General features: G+C 38.2%; 1 long non-coding RNA gene across 1 annotated transcript in view; it reads left to right on the top strand.

Moving 5' to 3' along the window:
• Positions 1-20,437, top strand: part of LOC136882394 (uncharacterized) — a 46,068-nt gene that overhangs the window by 11,633 nt on the left and 13,998 nt on the right. The window contains exon 2 of the long non-coding RNA XR_010861168.2: positions 11,922-12,143. This is a non-coding gene — a long non-coding RNA (uncharacterized lncRNA). The remainder of the gene's footprint in view (positions 1-11,921; positions 12,144-20,437) is intronic.

Below are 20,437 nucleotides of genomic sequence, written 5' to 3'. Positions count from 1 at the left end.
GGTGGTGCCGACGATGGAGGCGGACTCCGGAAGTAACCAGTTGATGGACGTCTTCATCGCAGGGAAGTTGGAGACGGACCATGAACGTCGGACCATGAGCGTTGTTGATACGAAAGATTCGATGGGCTGGGATGCCTGCCGTATGGAGTTCGTTCAGGATGTCCTCTTTCATAATAGCAGGGTCAACACCTCGGACAACACAACTCGGCATAGGAAATTGACGAGAGACTGTGGTAGCTGCGGTTGCTTGGCCGCCAGGGGCCGACTGAGCTGTGTTGCTGACATCCATAGAGGTGGCAGAGGAAGGCTGTGAACAGGGTAGGGTGGTAGGGAGGGAGGTGGTGGTTGTTGACATGATGGGGAAGGAGTGGCTGGTCGTGGTAGTGAGAGTAACAGTAGACGGGGAATGATGGGCGGAAGTGGTGAAGGTAGTAGTAGTAGTAGTAGTGGTGAGGGTGGACGTGATGGAGGTAGGGGGAGGTGGGAACAGCGGTGGTGGGCGAGGTGGTCTGGGGTGAACATTGACCGGAAAGTCAGGACGGGAAGCCATTTGCTGTAAAAGATGCTCAGGAGTAGGGACTGCTTCACGGATGTCACCATAGAGTAATACCCTGTATTTGATGAATGATGCCGGCGGCTCCGGAAAACGAAAAAAGGCCACAATGTCTGGGGAGGGGTGACCAGATGAAGCATCTTGGAGGTGGAGAACCGCTTGAACTGCGATTCCACGTTGGCGAAGTTCCTGGCGAATGTCAGATGGGGAATGAGTGGTGTCCACATTCTTGATGAGGCATAAGTAAGATGCATGGTGAGGGGAGGTGACAGCCAACTAGGCGTCTGCCCGTTGAATTATTATTGGGCCGACTGAACTGCAGCAGGGAGGAGCGCCACCCAGCCGAAAAAATCGTGGACATACGAAGAGGGAATATTCAGTTATTTAACTACTTGTAAATGAGTTAGAGAGGAATGTTGTAAAAGCAGGACTGTAAGGCAATACCAAATGGCTGATAAGAGGGGTATGGGGAAACTTTTAAAAAAGGAATTATGATCAATGGAAAATAAAAATGTAAACCACCTAAGAAATGGGTTTAAAGCAATTGCTAAGTGTAAAAACAAGTATGTACTTTTAAAATTGGTAATGGATATTAAGTACCCATTATAATATAAAAGGGAAATAAAGAAATTAAGAAGGAAGTGCAGACTAGAAGAAATAGAGTTAGGAATGGTTCTGGGAATAAGGAGATATTGAAGGAGCTCACTAGGAAGTTCAATTCATTAAAAAAATTAGCTAAGGATAACATGATGGCAAACATAATTGGCAGCCATATGAATTTTAGGGAGCAAAAAAAATAGAATATACATAGACACTTCAAGGCCAAAAAAGAAAGAAGTTCCAGGAAGGACATTCCAGGGATCATTAATGAATAATGGGAGGGTATATGCGAGGACTTCCAACAGGCTGAAGTATTCAGTTGGCAATATGTAAAGGTAGTTGGATATAAAGATAATGTCCAGATAGAGGAGACGATTAATACTGGTGAAATACTGAAATTTATCTATATTACCAAGGACATGGTTGGGTTACTGTAGTCATATCCTAGTTTGCGAACCATGGGCAATGGCTGAGTGGCCTAGTAAGTGGTCCTGAGAGCCAGGATACCAGTTGCTATTGAATCAGAGTGGGCATCTCTGACATATCCTGAGTCACAGTCTTCCTTGTGCTCAGGCGGCTCAGACTATGCAATTCACTGTTAGTCCCTAACCCGTTAGAGGAGATATCCTCACTTGCACTATGTGTGAGTAATGGTAGCATCCTGCTTCACACAATTTACAAAGCTCAGAACATTTTAAGCAAGCCTTTGACCTACGCGAGTAATGGAGTCCCACTCCACTCTGACAGGTGAGGAACTCCTTGGAAACAACTTGGCGAATGAAATGGAGTTCGATGGGGAGCTAACAATATTGATGGGGCTTATGGAAGAAAGAAAGTAGAACTTTCTGTTAGGTACATAAATGAGCGAATGATGTGGGTAGATTTGGCAGTTGGAGGAATAGGACGAGATTTGTCTCAGTGTATTCACCATGTGATGGTGCAGATGAGGATAAAGTTGACGAGTTTTATGAAGCATTGAGTGACATCATAGTCAAGGTCAACAGCAAGGATAGGATAGTGCTAATGGGCGATTTCAATGCGAGAGTTGGAAATAGAACTAAGGATACGAAAGGGTGATTGGTAAATATGGCGAAGATATGGAAGCTAATAGGAATGGGAGCATTTGTTGGACTTCTGTGCTAGTACGGGTTTTACGGTTATGAATACATTCCTCAAGCATAAGGATATTCACTGCAACACATAGGAAGTTTGGGGCACCAGATCCATAATAGACTGTATCTTAACCGACTTTGAATTCAGGAAATCTCTCAGGAATGTTTGGATTTTCCAGAGAATTTTCAATGATACAGACCACTATCTCATCTGTAGTGAACAAAGTATTTCTAGGCCTAGGGCAGAGAAAGAGAAATTTGTCTGCAGACAAATAAGGGTAGAAAATCTCCAGGACAAGAAATTAGACAGAAGTACATGAATACGATTAGCAAAAAGTTCCAAACAATGGAGATTAAGCACGTTCAGGATATGGAAAGAGAATGGGTGGCATACAGGGATGCTGTAATAGAAACAGTAAGGGATTGCTTAGGAACAACTGCATGTAAAGATGGGAAAAAGCAAACATCTTGATTGAACGATGAAGTGAGAGCAGCTCGTGAACATAAAAAGAAGGCTTATCAGAAATGGCTCCAAACAAGGACTGACGCAGACAGGAAATTGTATGTATATGAAAGAAACAGAGCAAAACAAATAGTTGCTGAATTCAAAAAGAAGTTATGGGAAGATTTTGGTGAAACTGGAAAGGCTAGGTCAAGCTGCAGGGAAGCCTTTCTGGACAGTAATAAAGAATCTTAGGAAGGGAGGGAAAGAAATGAAATGAGTGTTTGGGGTAATTCAGGTGAACTCATTATTGATTCCAGAAAATCACTGGACAGGTGGAAGTAATATTTAGAAAATCTTCTCAACATAAAAGGAAATCTTTCTGGAGATGTTGCAAGCAACAGAGCTCATGGGGAGGAGGACAATGATATTGTTGAAATTATGCTTGATGAAGTAGAAAGGATGGTAAACGAATTGCAGTGTCGTCAAGTGGCAGGAATAGATGAAATTAGACCTGAAATGGTGAAATATAGTGGGAAGGCAAGGATGAAATAGCTTCATAGAGTAATAAGGTTAGCATGATATGTTAGTAAGGTACCTTCTGATCGGATAAAAGCATTAATTGCACCTATCTATAAGCAATGGAACAGGAAGGATTGTAACAACTATCAAAATATCTCATTGATCAGTATACCAGGCAAAGTGTTCACTAGCATCTTGGAAAGGAGGGTGCAATCCGTGGTTGAGAGTAAGTTGGATTAAAAACATTATCAAAATTAGCAGTATCGGTACATGTTGCATCTTCAGCTGCTTGTCAATAATTTAGATCAGGGTTTTCCAGTTTGTACAGGCTCGAGGGCCACACTGGAACCCGTAGGCAACATTGCAGTCCTCACTTTATTAATAGGCCAACTTTTGTAAAATTCTGCAGATAGAACAGAAGTACCAGTATGAAATAATATGCATAGTTCAATTGAAATGAAGGTTTAATAATTTTAATTGTTTAAAACACTATTTTACGATTGCATAAAAGAGTGGAATTAAACATAAACACTATTATACCCAGAACAATTGAATTTGGAAGAAGAAAACCCAAGAATGTCAGTATTTGAATTATTTGGCAAATGAGACACAAAAAAAAAAAAAATCTAAAGACAAAATGAAATTAATAATGTAGTGAAAACAATACTTAAAGAAGGAAATTCTAGTAGGAGTAGTGTGAAAGGAATAGTGATGTGCAGTTGAAGAGCCTAGAATCCCAGCAATATACTTTCAGGAGTTCTTCCCTGAAAATTTCTTCGAGTGTGCAGCAATGTGTACCAGCCAGTATTACCATTGAGAGAAGAACGAAGAATTGAAACTAATTGAAACACCAGTTGCAATTAAAGTATTTCTTGGTATTCATTGCATGCTACGTTGCATTAAATATCAACATTGAAGTTGGCATAGAGTTCAAGAATTGGTATGGATCCCAGCATTGGCATTTTCCACCAAAATTTGGATTTTAATTTTTTTATAAAAATAATCTATTCACACCAAATGAATACATAAAAACAGAAAATAATGCATCAGAAGTCCGTTATAGTGAGAACTCATAAAGGAAAAAAATTTACTCACTATAATGGATTGTCGTTATATCCGATTTTCCGTAAAAGTCAGGAAAACCCGATACACATTCAAATCGGTATGAAATGGCAATAAGTTTGTTCACAACTTCCGTTTTTGCAGATGATATCCACACTACGACTTGCTCATTTGTTATTTTTTAAACTCTGATACTACGTGAAAGTGTATGTCTAATTTCCTTCTGAAAAAATTATAGTATCACTCCAGAGGCCTCTGTGGCAAACTTTCCAGTTTTCTTCTCAGTGTCACCTAACCTAACCACATATGTATCATGAAAATGTATATCAAGCACACGTAGAGAAATGATAACCTCAACGCTACAAAATTACATGGGAACAGCCTTTCCAAAATTTAACCAGATGTGAGTAAAAATAAACTATTCTCTGAATCAGAGATATACTCTGCCATTTCTTGAGATCTATCACATTCTTACTTTAATTTCAGTATATAACATTAAAAATTAAGCGATCAATTACTTCAGCCCTAGTTTCTAACAAGTTAAACATTGCTATCAGTCATGTTATTTATGCATTTATTATGAAAAGGTGTTATCCTCATTCATTTTGAATTATTTTTTAGAGATCACCAGTCGACGGACATTACTAATTGACTCTGACATTGTCTTTGAATGTCGAGGAGTGAGCTTGCAAGTGTACAGAGAGAGAAAATGTTACAGTAGCCTACCGAAGATGACTGATCGCATTTTGTGGCAAATGTTTGTTTTCTTATTCAAACAGCGTCACCTAACCTAACTTAATCATGCTACATGTATCATAAAAACATATTCCAAGTAAAGATATTCTAAGAAATGATAACCTCCTTGCAATAAATTTGCATAATAATAGCCTTTCCAAAGTTTAATCAGACATGAGAAAATATAAAATTAATCTCTGAAATAAGTGGTGGTGATGGTGGTGATGATTATTGTTTTAGAAGGAAGTACAACTAGGCAACCATCCTATATATACCCTAATCAGAGAGAAAAAATGGAAGGGATCTGACACTTTGAAAACTGAAGGTACAGTAGAGTCTCGATTATCCGTCTTAAACGGGACCTGGAGTACGTCGGATCACCGAAAATGTCGGATAATACGGAATCACTTTGAAAATGAACTAAAACAAACAGGAAGGCTATACTGTATTATGTACTATGTTTTACGGGACTCTATTTATTGACTTATTAATTCAATTGTACAGTAGATGCAGTACTCTTTTCTTACTACACCTGTAGCCAGGTGCAGACGTCTTGGCTTGGGCTGCAAGAGTTTTGATGTCAGCATCTTGAAATTCAGCCCATTCTCATCACAATTAAAAATCTGATCACCGGATAATCCTTCAGCAAGAATTATTACTTGAAATTGTCTTTTAAATTTCATAACGTCATCGAATTTAGCTGATAGTTTTTCTCCACAGATATTAAGCTGCCCAGTGCTGTACCGTTTCTTCCACTGATCAAGCCACCCAGCACTGGCAGTAAAATTAGGGTCCCTTTATTAAACTCCTTCTGGATATACACCGCCATTTCTTGCAGAATGGGGCCAGAAATTGGCAAGCCCTTTTCCTGGTTTTTAGTGAACCAAAGAAATAGTGCTTCACTTACTTTTTCGTACTTACATTTTTCATTGTTTTTTTCTAATTTTCAGTGCATCACTTGTTGCTCTGATATAGCACCACTTTTCAATTTATTCCCTCATTGTTTCCAGTCTCCCACTGTAACACGTCCAACAGCATAATCTGAAGCCACTTTTTGGAGAGTTTCTCCTTTGTCCAGTCTCTTTAACCCACTCTACTTGTCTTCCACAAAAACAATCACTTTCTTAAGTTTACTCGCCATACTTACAGAGGATATGAAAACTATAACATCCGCACCCAACCAATACTACATTGAACAATCCTACCGCATGACTGCCAGTGCTTGTCCCACAGTCGCACCCTCCACACCCTGTGTCCCAGAATTGCATCCACCTAAAGTTCAAATTAAGACTACCAGTGTCGGATAACATGGAGTGTCGGATAAGCGAAGGTCGGTTGAGCGAGACTCTACTGTATCCGCCAAAGAAAGACAAGGGTCACAAAGGGCATGAAAATGAAAGAATACCTAGCCCTTGGAAACCTAATAGCTTGGGGTCATAAAAGAACAAGAGTTGACCAAGGAAGGTCGGATAGGATAGATGAAAGTGAGGAGTCTGGCACAAGTAAGTGGAAGCAATGCCAGGACTCAGCTGAAGGCCCCGTGGTCGCCAATCCATGCTCCAAAGTTCAGAGGCCCTGGAACTCCTTTTAAATTGCCGCTTACGCTAGGCAGGGGATACCGTGGGTGTTATTCTACTGCCCCCACCCACAGGGGGACCTCTGAAATCACTGATGCACTCTATCATCTCTTGTGGTGTATCACATTCCTACTTAATTGCAGTATTTAGTATTAAAATTAAGTGATCGTTTACTTCAGCTTTTATTTTTAATAGTTAACTGCTATCAGACATGTTATTTATGCATGTATTACGAAAACATGTTCTACTATTTCATTTCCATTTTTCTTTACGGAACAGCAGTCGATGGGTATTACTAATCGACTCCGACATCGCCTTTGAATGTCGAAGAGAGAGCTCACTTCTGGACATAGCGAGGAAACAATACTGAAGATGACTGATTGCATGCAATATAATCGCTGGGTGCATAAATGTTGGTAACGGAAAAAATCACGCACAATTAATCGCTCATAATAATGGATGTGTCAGTACATGGCTCTCACTGTAACCGAAGGCTAACGCACAGTTTAATATAGGAAATTTGAAGGGAGAGAAGAAACTGTCATTATAACGGGGTTCTCATTATATGCCTACTCATAATAGGAAACTTCTATTGTATTAAAGAACGACTTGGGTCTATAAAGGGTATTAAAATTATTACATTTTAGGAATGAGCTATGAAAAAAAATTTGTAAATTCACATTTCTTTAAATATTATTTTAAAAGCCCTCGTGGACCGCAAAATATGGCTTTGCAGGTTGCCATTTGGAAACCCATGGTTTAGATGAAAGTAGACATAACAGACAGAATTAGATAATACAGAACAGTCAAAAACATTTAAAATTCCTAAAACTTAACAACCATGCACTGAGTACACTTGAAATAAAAATTGGTGCTTAGAACTAAAGATCAGAGTCTTAAAAACAGAAAAACACCATCCATTTCTTCATGTTACATTTAAAATACTCTTTTAAAAATCTTTCCATAAGATAAAATTGTCCTTGCATTTGGTTAATATGAACCCATTATTCATGATATTCTTACTGACAACACATATATAATTGTGGACAGTTATTGGATTATAACAGGTAACTTAAGACTGCTTGGAATGCATAAAATGCAGTATTTTAAAACAGATGTCCTCTTGTTGCTCATTACAGCTGAAGCTCCTCAAGTGACGTGGCCGATCTTGGCGGCTGCTGTTGCTTGTCTGGTTAATAGAGCAAACGCCGGAAAAGCCATCCATCTAATTTTTGATCTGATTTTTGATATGCTCTATTGGTGGAAAAGAATCTAATTCCCTCCATGGGAATTTGGAATTTCCATTTGGAATTGCTGGGCGGGCATTGATTCCATTGTGGAGTTTTATCTCCCGTATGCAGTTGTCAGACTGTGCTTCATGAATGGGCTTCTGATGGGTTCATCTGCATACACCCCAGCGTCAGTGGGTAGGGTCTGACACATCCCACTCTGAAGAGTCTAGTGTCAGACCTAAGACGAAACGCTGGTTAATAGAGCAAACGCCGGAAAAGCCATCCATCTAATTTTTGATCTGATTTTTGATATGCTCTATTGGTGGAAAAGAATCTAATTCCCTACATGGGAATTTGGAATTTCCATTTGGTATTTTATTGTCATATGATATGCAATTTTTCATTATTTTTTGGCAATGATTTTTATGGTATAAACTGCTAATTGGTATCAGATTCATGGTTGTTTCAAATTTTTTAGTGCCTATTTTCACGCTGTTTAGGACATATTTACATGCATATTTTGTCATTTTTAAGTACGGAGTTGTTGCCACAGTGATGCAGATCCTCTTGGAATTCAAATAACCAGACTTTGGATAGTTATGTACTTAAAAATGCCAAAATATGCATGTAAATATGTTAAACTGTGTTAAAATATGCACTAGAAAAGTTGAAACAGGCATGAATCTGATACCAATTAGCAGTGTATATCGTAAAAACCATTGCCAAAAAAATAACAAAAAATTGTGTACTGTATGACAATAAAATGCTCCAGTTCCTCAATGAAATTCACAAGTCTTCATGATGCAACAGCTGCTCAAATACAAACTAGTGCCTATTTGCACTTAGAATGGTTTTGCACACAGAAAACTTACTCTCTCTCTCCACACTACTGTACATGCCATACTGCAATTTAACAAAATCAGAGACTTCCAGTATTGATGCACCATCAGTTCTTTGCCTTGGAGAACACCAGAAATGTTTTTAAAATTGTGGAGATGATTTCTTAACACCACACTCTGCGCTTTTCAGAGGAAACTTGATTTGTTAGGATCAGTAGGGATTGTTCAACTTCATCAATTCCAGTTACTAATGTGAATGGACAGTCCTTTTTCTTGTAATTTCTTAATGGCTGAAGGTATGCACATCAATTTGAAACAAATAAATACAAGTTGCTCATGAATACCATCCTTGTTCAAAATGTTTTGTGCTTCTTTAATAGATGCAACTTCTTCAGAATTGGTATTTTAACTCCTTTTTCTTACTAATTCTTTTGTGTACCGATTCTTCCCCTATTTAACACAGAGAAGTTCTTTCTTCAGCTAGGCAGCATCTTGACACAACCGTTATATCAATCCTGCCACTTACATCAGTAGGCAATGTTTGAGTCTTAAGCATGGTAAGAGGATTATTGGAGGTTAAGACTCGCTGTGCTACATTCGTCATTTCCTTAGGAAGGAAGAATGAAAACAATGTATTCATAGAAATTTTCACTTAATTTTGCATGTCCATGTGATTAAATTTAAAGCATTAAATATTTAGTTTGAATGAAATTCAGTCATGAAAGCACAGAATTATTATTTTAAATGTTTTATTGAAATCCATTTCTCTTAAATGTGCCAAACATATTAACAGCCCTTGGTACACCGCCAGCAGAGAAAATGTAACACTTAGACAAATCAAGTTTTGAAGTGTATTTTACAATTGCATTTATTATCATTTAATTAGGGTCTGCTTGGCCGAGGCGGTAAAGGCGTGCTCGGTTCACCCAGAATGGCGTGGGTTCAATTCCCCATCAGAAAGTCGTAAAATTTAAGAAACAGGATTTCCGCTTCTGGAGGTGCACATGGCCCTGAGGTTCACTCAGCCTACATCAAAAATGAGTACCAGGGTAATTCCTGGGGGCAAAGGCAGCTGGGCGTTGAGCTAACCGGTCTACCCCACCAAGTGCTGAGGTTACGGATAGTGGAAGTCTTTACCATCCACTCCTCCAGGGGCCTTCATGGCCTGTACAGAGATGACTTTGCTTTGCTTTGCTTCTTATCATTTAATTACCATTCATTTTATGTTGATTATGACTACTGATTACTTGGTTACTCTGGTTACTTGGCTGAATTGGTCAGCATTGCACCTGATGTTCACAGGGTCCCAGTTTCAATTCCTGACCTGGTAGGTCATTTTAAACACTGCTGGCCAACTCGTTGGACTGGGGCCTGGGCGTTTATGTTTGTCCATATACACATAACACATGACAGGAACGAGCAATGCTGGATGTTGGTAGGCCATCTGGCTGTAAAACAGAGCCAAGCACACCCATGACTTTCTCAGGGTGTGAAAAAAGGAGATATGTTGTATTTTATAATTTAACTTTTTTTTCTATAACTTCATATTATTTGAAAACATCCAAGTGGCTGGCAGTAGATATGCATTAACTAACACTAATGTTCTGTAAAATAAACATGTTCACATTTATAATTTGCTTGAAAATTCTCTCAATGTAGACAGATTTGTTTAGATGTTTTACATAATTCACTGTCAATAATAAATCACCATTTACAGCATATGGTATATATATATGCATGTTGGGGATAGCTGTATAACAGGGGAATTTAGAATTAAAAACATAAAAGTTCATTTTCTTGTATAAATAGTGTGAAAATTTGAATGGCATTACGATATGTTACTATCATAATACATGCTGTTACGGTGCAGTACACCCTGTTCTACGGTTGTCTCTCTCTCTCTGGTATGAACAGCATGGCCAAAGTTATCTAGGAAATGGACACAGTTTTATTTGAAAGTGACTCAATGCATTTCCACTGATGATTGCCAGACGCTTACCTAAGATCTAATACAGGATATCACTGTCGGATCCCTATATCGGCCTCTCATGGCACTATTTAAAATTAATGTCGCTACTAATTTCTAGATGGCAGTCGAGAATAGGTGACCATGTTCCCTGGTGGACGAAGTTTGATGACGTGCTGGGTGTTGTTTTCAGAGGAAGTAAAACTGGACAGACGTCCTCTTTATAGCTATCCTAGAAGAAAAAAGAAACAGAAGAATGAGGGTACTCACGCAAACTTGGAGTGGAAAGAGGAAAGATGTTTACACAGGAAGATTGGATAGGCAACATAGTTAAAGCCCTGCACGGATGCAGATATCCTCAGATACAAATTGTATGGCAGTGCAGATAATTTTGCTGATAATTTCTAAATAATAAAGTTTATTGATTTTCACTCAGGTACACTCTTATTTTTGCTTGTGGTTCGCTGACCCTTGATGATCGTATGGGAGAATGGTGATAAATAAAGAGCCTTGAGACCATAAAGCCATAAATCTGACCTATGCTTAAATGCCTCCTGCCCACAATTAACGGAAGGAACAAAAGTCAATACGTCGGTAGTTGTTTCAATAGGAAATCCCTCATAAACCTGTGACTGTAGGAGTTCTGGTGCCAGGTATTAGGCTTATTGTGTTGTTTTAACAGATCTATCTGTTTCAATACCTTGGGTGTAATGTACTGTAGTTAAATATGTACAATATCCGCGGATAAACATTCGCGGATGTGGGTGCAGCTGCAGGAAGTGCAGATGTGGAGTGGATGGGAATAATATTTTGTATATCCACGCAGGGCTCTAAACATAGGTGGCGACCCCTAATACTAATGGAAGAGGTTCGACACTTTGAAGAATGAAGGCATTGGCATAAGAAGAGCAAGGGCTATGAAGGACATGAAAATGGAAGTCCCTAGGCCTTGGAAACCTAATAGCATCGAGGACGGAAAAGAACGAGAGTTGACCAAGGGAGGGACACAAGTAAATGAAAGGAATGCAGAACTCAGCTAGGGGGAACTGTTTTCACCAAGTTGAGAGTGCCTGATCCCTAGTCTTACGACAGGCAGGGGATACAGGGGGATGTAATTTATGTTATATACTGAGACATACTGACATGTTATATAAGTTGCTGCCTTTAAAATATTAACTGAAAAATTATTGCAGGTATCAAAATATTTTTCTTTGATAAATATTCCTGAATTATTTGAGCATTCAACAAACAAAAAGAACCTAAATATATGTTTTGTTTCAGATCATCGTTACCATCTGCGACCACGCCTCTCTCTTCAGTAATGAACACCAGGAGCCTGGTGCCTTAGGGACTACCTGAGACTTGTTCTCATAAACAACTGTCGTTTCAGTGACATCAACCTTACGGATGAAATGCAAAAGCAAATTCTCATGCAAGAGAGCTAGTCCATGGACACAAAATAAGTCTGTTTATAGAGAGTGTTTCAGATATAATCCTTTGGTGGTGAGTATTTTTTAAAAGAGGAATTCATGAGCAAGGGCTTTGAGAAATTTGTTTACCGAAGCATTCTCCGCATGTCTTTGATAGATAGATAGATAGATAGATAGAGAGATTTATCATCAATAGGTTATATGCCCAATTATAGATGATTCAATAAAACAATATATGCAACAAATACATCTTAAATAAATAACACTTTTTGTCCAACCCATGTCCCGTTTCTCTGAGGGGTTAGCTATGAGATGAAATGAATCTGTCGTGGTGGGTTTTTATGACCGCATGCCCTTCCTGATGTCAGCCTCATCAGAGGAGTTAATGATATGAAATGAATGATGTGATACATGACAATAGGAAGGGAGAGGGTGAAACCCAGTGCCGGCACATAGCCTAATCCTGTGGAATAGCACCAAGTGATCCGCTCAAGGCTTTTACATTTCCGTCCGACAGATGAATCACCATCAAGTGTCATATGCCCACACTCCATATGAGCACGGTGGAGAAGTTTGGAATTTAATCCAGGTTTTTGGGATTCATTGTAGTGATTAGAAATTGTATACCACCACTTTCCCTACCCTGCCGGCCAACATTCTGATGGTGAACATTTTTCGACCAATGAGACTCAAACCGGTTAACCTTAGTGTCAGACCATTTAGACTTCAATGGCCACCAAGCAGGCTTAAATAAATAACACTAATTTCCTAAAATAATAACCAAGTTTAAACTAAACCTAGAGATTACAAGATATTAGAATCATACCGTATTGACAGTTTTCACTTTACAAAGGTAAAATTAAATGTATCCTCCTAATTCAATACATCATACAATTCCATAAATAGATGGAGTAATAAAATTCAAACATGTTTTGACTTGTTTGAGCCATCTTCAGTGACAAAAAGGGGGGGGGGGAGTTGAAGTAATCTACATAATACCGGCTAAAAATGTGCCAAAAAACATAATGAAGGAACAAATGAAAAAATAGGAGAGAGACATGACGGAAATAAAAACAGCACAATATACAATATTTACATCATCTTATGGAGCAATAAACAACTCGCTGCGATAAAATTCAGTGAAAACAGGGGTTAATACAAAACATAACTGAATCTAAAAACTGTGTTAACCTAAGAAGAAAACAAATGAAAACAAACGAAACAGATGGAAATGAACAATAAGTGCACATAGCGAGGTTGCGGACCTCTTAGTCTGCAAAATTTTGGTTTTGTAACAATTCAAAACAGGATGAAATCACTGGGTTGAAAATTCAGGCCGAAAGTTAGCCTGTGTAGAAACACCATCACATCGAATGGCTAGGAGGGGAGTGGGAGCAAGAAAGTTTGAAAAACCAAGCCTGAGATGTCGTGCAGGCAAAATGCATGTGACAAGTGATGGAAAAACGCCGATGAAATTTAAAACTTTAAATTTTTTTTTTTTTTTTTTTTTGCTACTGGCTTTATGTCGCACCGACACAGATAGGTCTTATGGCGATGATGGGATAGGAAAGGCCTAGGAGTTGGAAGGAAGCGGCCGTGGCCTTAATTAAGGTACAGCCCCAGCATTTGCCTGGTGTGAAAATGGGAAACCACGGAAAACCATTTTCAGGGCTGACGATAGTGGGATCTGGCTGATGTTAATTGTTATGACTAGTGAATAGTGTTTACATGTCCTATATATAAAAAAATTTGCATACAATTGCTCTGACTAAAAAAAAAGTGTAAGTTTACAATTATTGTACATTTGATAAAAACATGATTGATATGCTTTATAAACTTTTGATGTCATTGGTTGGTTTGGGTTATTTAGTCTGTAATAACCAATGTGCGTGCTCTCACTGGAATCTGCATGGACTTGAGTGTCACCTTGGGAGTGGAATTGGGTGGTGTTTTCATAAGATATTGTATGATCTGTTGTCTGAATGTTGCTTTATGGTGATTAAAATTATGTAAAATATTGCCACCTGTCACTGTCTGAGTTCGAAGAGGGGGAGTTCTCAAGGTCATTGTGACATTTATTGTGGTCTTGTTGCTTCTTTTAAGGGTTGATATTGGTTGATTGAGAGTTTGTAACGAAAAAAATTTGTCTTAGCAGGCTCTTACTCACCCCCTTGCTCCTCTTGTGGGTGGCTTGGTCTTGTGACACCTTCTGTGTGACTGGCGATGACTAATTCCGTGTGCCTCGTGTTTTATCTGTGTGTGTCACGCAGAGGGGTATGGATTTGGGGAAGGGTGGGGATGGAGCTTTTACGTGTGGAAATTTATTGATGTTTTGGGAACATGTTTTATTTTATTTTTAGTAATAGGCAAAACATGTCCTGATTAAGATAAAACAATAATGTAAAAATATTTATGTAAATCAATTAAAAAAGCATAATAAATTGAAAAGGTGGACTCTCAAAAAACATTCTTTTACAAAGATGTACGTTGCTCAACATGGACCCACAATGAGATTTATAATTTTTAAAACTTATAACGGTACCGTTAATTTTTTCTTTTCTACTTTTACAAAATAGAACGCAACAGTACAGCATCTGAAGAGAATAAGATCTATGTCTTGAGTGTGGCATTTGTAAAGTATGGTAGCCACTATGAGTAAGGATAACTGTCTGAAAAATTCAATATGCACGATCTAGAACATTTCTATTGAAGAATATAATCCTAATTATTTAGCTAACCTTCAAAAGCACAGGGAAAGATAGATTCAAAAACAAAGAAACTCTCACGTATCGACAATTTTGTTTCATAAATACACGCACATTACAGTAAACCTCATCGTAATGCACTGGAGTGCACTTCCAAGAGGGTATGGCTGTCAGAGATCCTGGCGAAATGAAACTGAACAACTCTCATTCGCTAGCTTCCGTAAGATCTATAATACCGATATAAATGGTCCGTTATTGGACATTATAACTGCCGAAGCTTAAAGGACATCACAGTAGGCTATAGGCATGTAAATACCAACTGCAGGACAACTGAAGAGGAAGAAAGACTCTCATTGTGAGATCTTTTTTCTTTTACTAAGAATCCTGCTTAATAAGTTACAACTAATGCTATATGTTAATAACCACTTCATTAAAAAGAACCCTAGCGAAGAATCTGTATTGTATTTGAGTAGGTCAAAGCAGTAAACTGCAAAATAACAACCACCAGTATGAAAATTGTAGTAATCCATTCCTACCCTCACAAAATTAGAGAATACAAATACGATGTAAGGAATATTTCTACCAGCAATGTAAAGCAGTGCATAAAATGTTAAGAAATATCAGAATACACCTTTAAATATAAGTAAATATAAATATAAGTAATGATAAAGTAAAAAAACTATTTTAACACATTGAGGTCGAAGACTGTATTCTGTACAGACTGTGTGATGTGCTGTGGAGAATGAAGTCTGCACAATGTTCATTCTCTGGTTTGCATCGTTGTAACTTTGTGTATTGATCGGCACTGCAGTATAAGATTTCTTTCACAGCATTTTTTAAAAGAAATCGATGGCAGCGAACATCACATTCTTCCTTTCAAATTGTGTCAGAGCTGTGTCGAATTGACAGCAATGTGCATGTAATCGTGGCCGTGGATGAACATAGACTGAGAAACAGTGATTCCTACTAAATGAACAGACCTAACAGATCACACGTAATATTTCTGTACCTCAAATTATTGTGTAGATTTAGCTCTTGTACAAACAATTCTGAATGGCCTAAAATCCAAACAAACTCAATAGCAGCCATATTTTATTATTTAAAGTTATACGTTGAACTTATTAAAAAATGAAAAACCTACCAGTATCAATCCACTATTTCCATGGCAAGGGATCTATCAATTGTATGACAGCTGTTACAGATATGAAGTAGAAAGTATGAAATCAAAAATCATCTAAGTTCAAAACTACTGTAGTAGTTAATTTAAAAATCTGATGTTAATGAAAAATAGCCAATCCGGTGGATTAAAATGTATGAAAGTGAGCAAGACCTCAGTGTGTTAACACTACTTAGGATACGTAAAATCTTAGTATGAGAAAATCGTATGACGTAGAAGAATGTGGAACTTTCAGAGATCACTCACGATAGTATTGTATATTCGGCAATTAGCCCCATAGCGGCTAACAGGATGTACCTGATGTGCTGAGACAAGCATCTAATGGCCAGGCAGGCATCGATTTTTGGTAATGAGACAAAGTCTCTCATAGTACATTGGCACTGCCGGTGGCTCCAAATGGCCTACACAGTGGCCTCCACTGTATGCACTAGCCATGCATCTTGGTGGGTGTGCTATTTACCAACTGAGGAGCCCAACTTAGTACATTGGAGTAAAACGCTGGCAACCAGGAATGAGTTAGCTGGAAAATTTATAATGTCCAATAGTGGACCATTTATATTGGTATTATGAGAGAAGCAAGGACCGTGGAGTGTGTTCTGACAGTTCTCAGTTACAGATGACAGTTACTATAGCAACCAGTACACGCCGATCCCAGGTTGTTGCGCGCTCTCCCTTTCCCTACCCTCTCTGGCTGCTGGTCCAAGTACTACATTGCTCTTAATTATAATGCAGCACATGGCCTTGGCTAACAGTGGCTGCTTTTGAGTGAAAGCTTTGTTATCCATTTTGTGTGTTTTTGAAATCAGCAATTGTGTTTGTATTAATACAATACAATAGCAAACACTCGAAGATGAGTAGGTTGGTCTTTCAATCAGAACTCCTCTTCATCTGTGAGTCCGTAGGTGACCAAACAGCTCAATACAGGAGGCATAGAATCATGATTGTCAAATACTGGGGATTGTAGTTTGGCAAAAGATGCTCCAGCACGGTCGATTCTAAATTGGATTTCCGAATCTTTATTTGCACTTGATAAGAGGGTGCTGGCAAGATAAGGAAAGGATTTACTATTTGAAAGCTCACTCCGTCGATGGAGACATTGATCTGCCTATGTCCTTCTCCAGGGGATGGTTGATGGAAAATCTGTGTCTTACTGGTATTCACTTTGAAACCAGTCTTTCTGTTTGCAGTTGAAAAGGCATTCAGGATTAACACTAGTTCTTCTTCAGACTGAGTTTCAACTGCATTATCATCAGCATACTGTAACTCAACCAATGCTGTAGAAAGTGTACAAGTCTTTGCCCTTAGACGGCTCAAATTAAATAGTTTCTCATCCAGTCTATAATATTTATCTGTATTCTTGGAGGAAGAACGTCCTTGACTAACTGCATAACAGCAGCTAAATATAATGAAAACAAAGTGCGGGCAATCACACAGCCTTGCTTAACACTGGTATTGATATGAAATGGCTCTCCAACAGAGTTGGCACCGATAATAGCTGCCATCATATCAGCATAGAACACTTTCAACATGGAAATAAATTTCTGTGGGAAACCATACAATCCTAAAATCTTCTACAAAGCATCATGGTTTACAGAATCACATGCCTTAGTGAGATCAATGAAGGCAATATAAAGAGGTCTATTTTGTTCTCTGCATTTTTTCTGATGCTGACGAGTTTTGAATATCATATCCGTGGTTCCTCTACAAGGCCTAAAGCCACACTGGCTCTCTGGTAGTATTTCCTGCACTAAGGGTAGTATACGATTTGTCAAAATTCGACCAATAAGCTTGCCCGAGGAAGTCAGTAATGATACTCCCCTGATAGTTATTACAGTCTGTTTGATCACCTTCCTTAAATATTGGAACTATAAGACTATCTCAGAAATCGGGAGGCATTTCTTCAGTGTTCCAAATTTTAACAATCAGTTCATGTAAGTGTCTTATGAGTTCCTCAGGTATACCATCAAGACCGATGGTCTTGTTTCAGCTTGCTGGATTAACAGCGTGCTTAACTTCACCCAGTGTTGGTAGGGAGCCAAGTTCTTATTTGATGGGTGCTTGTTCTATTGAATCATACACTTGTTCGTCAACAACTGATTCCTGATTCAGGAGACCTTCAAAATGCTCTTTACATCTATTCATGATGGAGAACTGATCTTTTAGAAGTATATTCCCATTGCTGGACCAGAGTGGATTTCTACCAGAGGTGGTGGGACCATAAACTGCTTTCATGGCTTGGAAGAATTGCCATGAATCTTTGTCTGCTAGATACTGCAGCTCTTTTGCTTTGGTTGTCCACCATGCATTATTGAGCACGTGGGTTCTTCTTTGGACATTTGCCAAGCAAGACAAAAGGCTTCTTTCTTTGTGAGGCATTTCATGTCGTTTTGCCATACTTGCAAGGCTTTTCTCTTCTCTGAGATCAATCCCTTCATCATTTTCATCAAACCAATCCCAATATTTCTTGGTCTTATAACCCATCATTTCTTTACAAGCATCCCACATAGTGGTCTTCAGGCTCTCCCAGTGTTACATTACATCCTGATGATACTCCTCCGACAGTGTCTGATGAAGCAGATCTCTATATTGTGAGACATATTCTGAAATTCCAAATTTCATGATATCAAAAGCGTGTTTACAGCTCTTCCATTGTTTTCTCCTCTGAGCAGATAGTGACAAATTCATAACTGATCTGATAAGTTGGTGATCTGTCCAACAGTAATCCGCTGTCATTGCTTTGGTGATAAAAACGTTGCGAAGATCTTTCTTGCGGACAATTATATAATCAACTAGCAATTACCCATGGCTTCGCTCATGTGGATTTCGTAATTTGATCAAAGTAATCATTCATTCAAGTTCAAAAACTTCATATTAATTCTGTACTGAACCAAGAATCAAATGAGAACAAGAAAGGTCTACCTATTCAATGCCATACAATGTTATAAAATTAATTATAACATTTTATTATTCTTAGGACCGGTTTTGATGCTGGTGTGCATCATCTTCAGCCACAAAATTAGAAAAACATAGAATGACAAGGTTACAAAAACAATGCATAAAAGTGTATGGTACACAAATCTTACAAATGAGGAATGACTTGATTAAAAACATGAGCCGTGAACATTAACTTATAACATTAACCTAAAAATCAAATCAAATCAAAAACTCTTTATTTGCAAATGAGGTGTCTACCTCGGTGGCAAATGGTACACTAAAATACATTATTGTCAACCACTAAATTTTAAATTAACAAGAGAAGAAATTTTTTTTTTCTAGAATACAATAATATACAATTTGTGCTAACATTTTTTTTTCTATTAAACAAACAGATCACCCTTAATAAATTTATATTGTTTACAAAATTCTACTTATAATGTCTCCTATACTTACAAGCATAGTCAACTCATATACAGTATGTGGAATTACTTCAAATAATACTATGCAACTGGTATAAGATTAAAATTTACATTGCATTTATTTACTTTTTTTAACCCATTTTGGAACCTAAGTAGCATAACGACCTGCTGCGTCTTAACCAGAGCCCCCTTTTGCCACCACTTTTCAGAGTTCCTGAAGGGCCTTCACAGCTACCGTAATGGTCCCAAGGCCCTCGAAGTCCCCACTGTACTTCACCCCTACAGGCAGTCCCCTACTTTGGCTGTCCAAACTCCATGGACTAGGGGATGGAATTAATTTTTTTTTAACACACAAATTTTATTTACAGTAGCCTGCACTGGTCGAATGCCCTCTAACATTTCATTTATTTTCCCTGTTGCTGTTTATTCTCTTCTTGAATACCTGTACAGATTTTGGAAAAGGATCAAATACTACCCCTGGTAAACTGTTCCACTCCTTCACGCCCTTCCCAATGAATGAAAATTTACCCCAGTCGCTTCTGCTAAAATTCCTTCTAATTTTATACTTGTGGTCAGTTCTGCCAATATAATTATTTTCCAACTGAAGCCTCTCACGGATTTCTCCCCATGCTTCTTCTCCTGTATAGGCTCTATATAATCCTGTAAGTCTACTTTTCTCCCTTCTCTTGCTTAAACTTTCCCACCCAAGTTCCTCTAACATTTCTGATACACTACTGTTTCTCCTGAAATCCCCTGTTACAAATCTTGCTGCTTTCCTCTGCACACTATCTATTTCTTTTATTAGGTATTCTTGGTGAGGATCCTAAACACTGTTTGCATTTTCCAATAATGGACGAACCATACTTAAGTAACTTTTTTCTTTTAATTCTTTGTTGCATCCTTTAAGTAGCCTCATTATGACATGTAAAGATCTGTATGCTTTCCCAACAATGTCATCCACATGACCCTTCCAGTGCAAATTACTTTCAAATCTCATACCTAAGTATTTGCACTTGCCATCTTTTGGGATAACTACCTCATCCAAAGTATATTCAAATTCAGTTTTAAAGCTCCTGTTTGTAAATGTTGTAACAGTTGATTTGCCTCCACTAACCTTCATATTATTTTC

Source organism: Anabrus simplex, chromosome 1 (genome assembly GCF_040414725.1).
Source record: "Anabrus simplex isolate iqAnaSimp1 chromosome 1, ASM4041472v1, whole genome shotgun sequence".
In the NCBI taxonomy this organism is placed as follows: Eukaryota; Metazoa; Arthropoda; class Insecta; order Orthoptera; family Tettigoniidae; genus Anabrus; species Anabrus simplex.
This window is presented reverse-complemented; position numbering and strand designations above follow the sequence as displayed.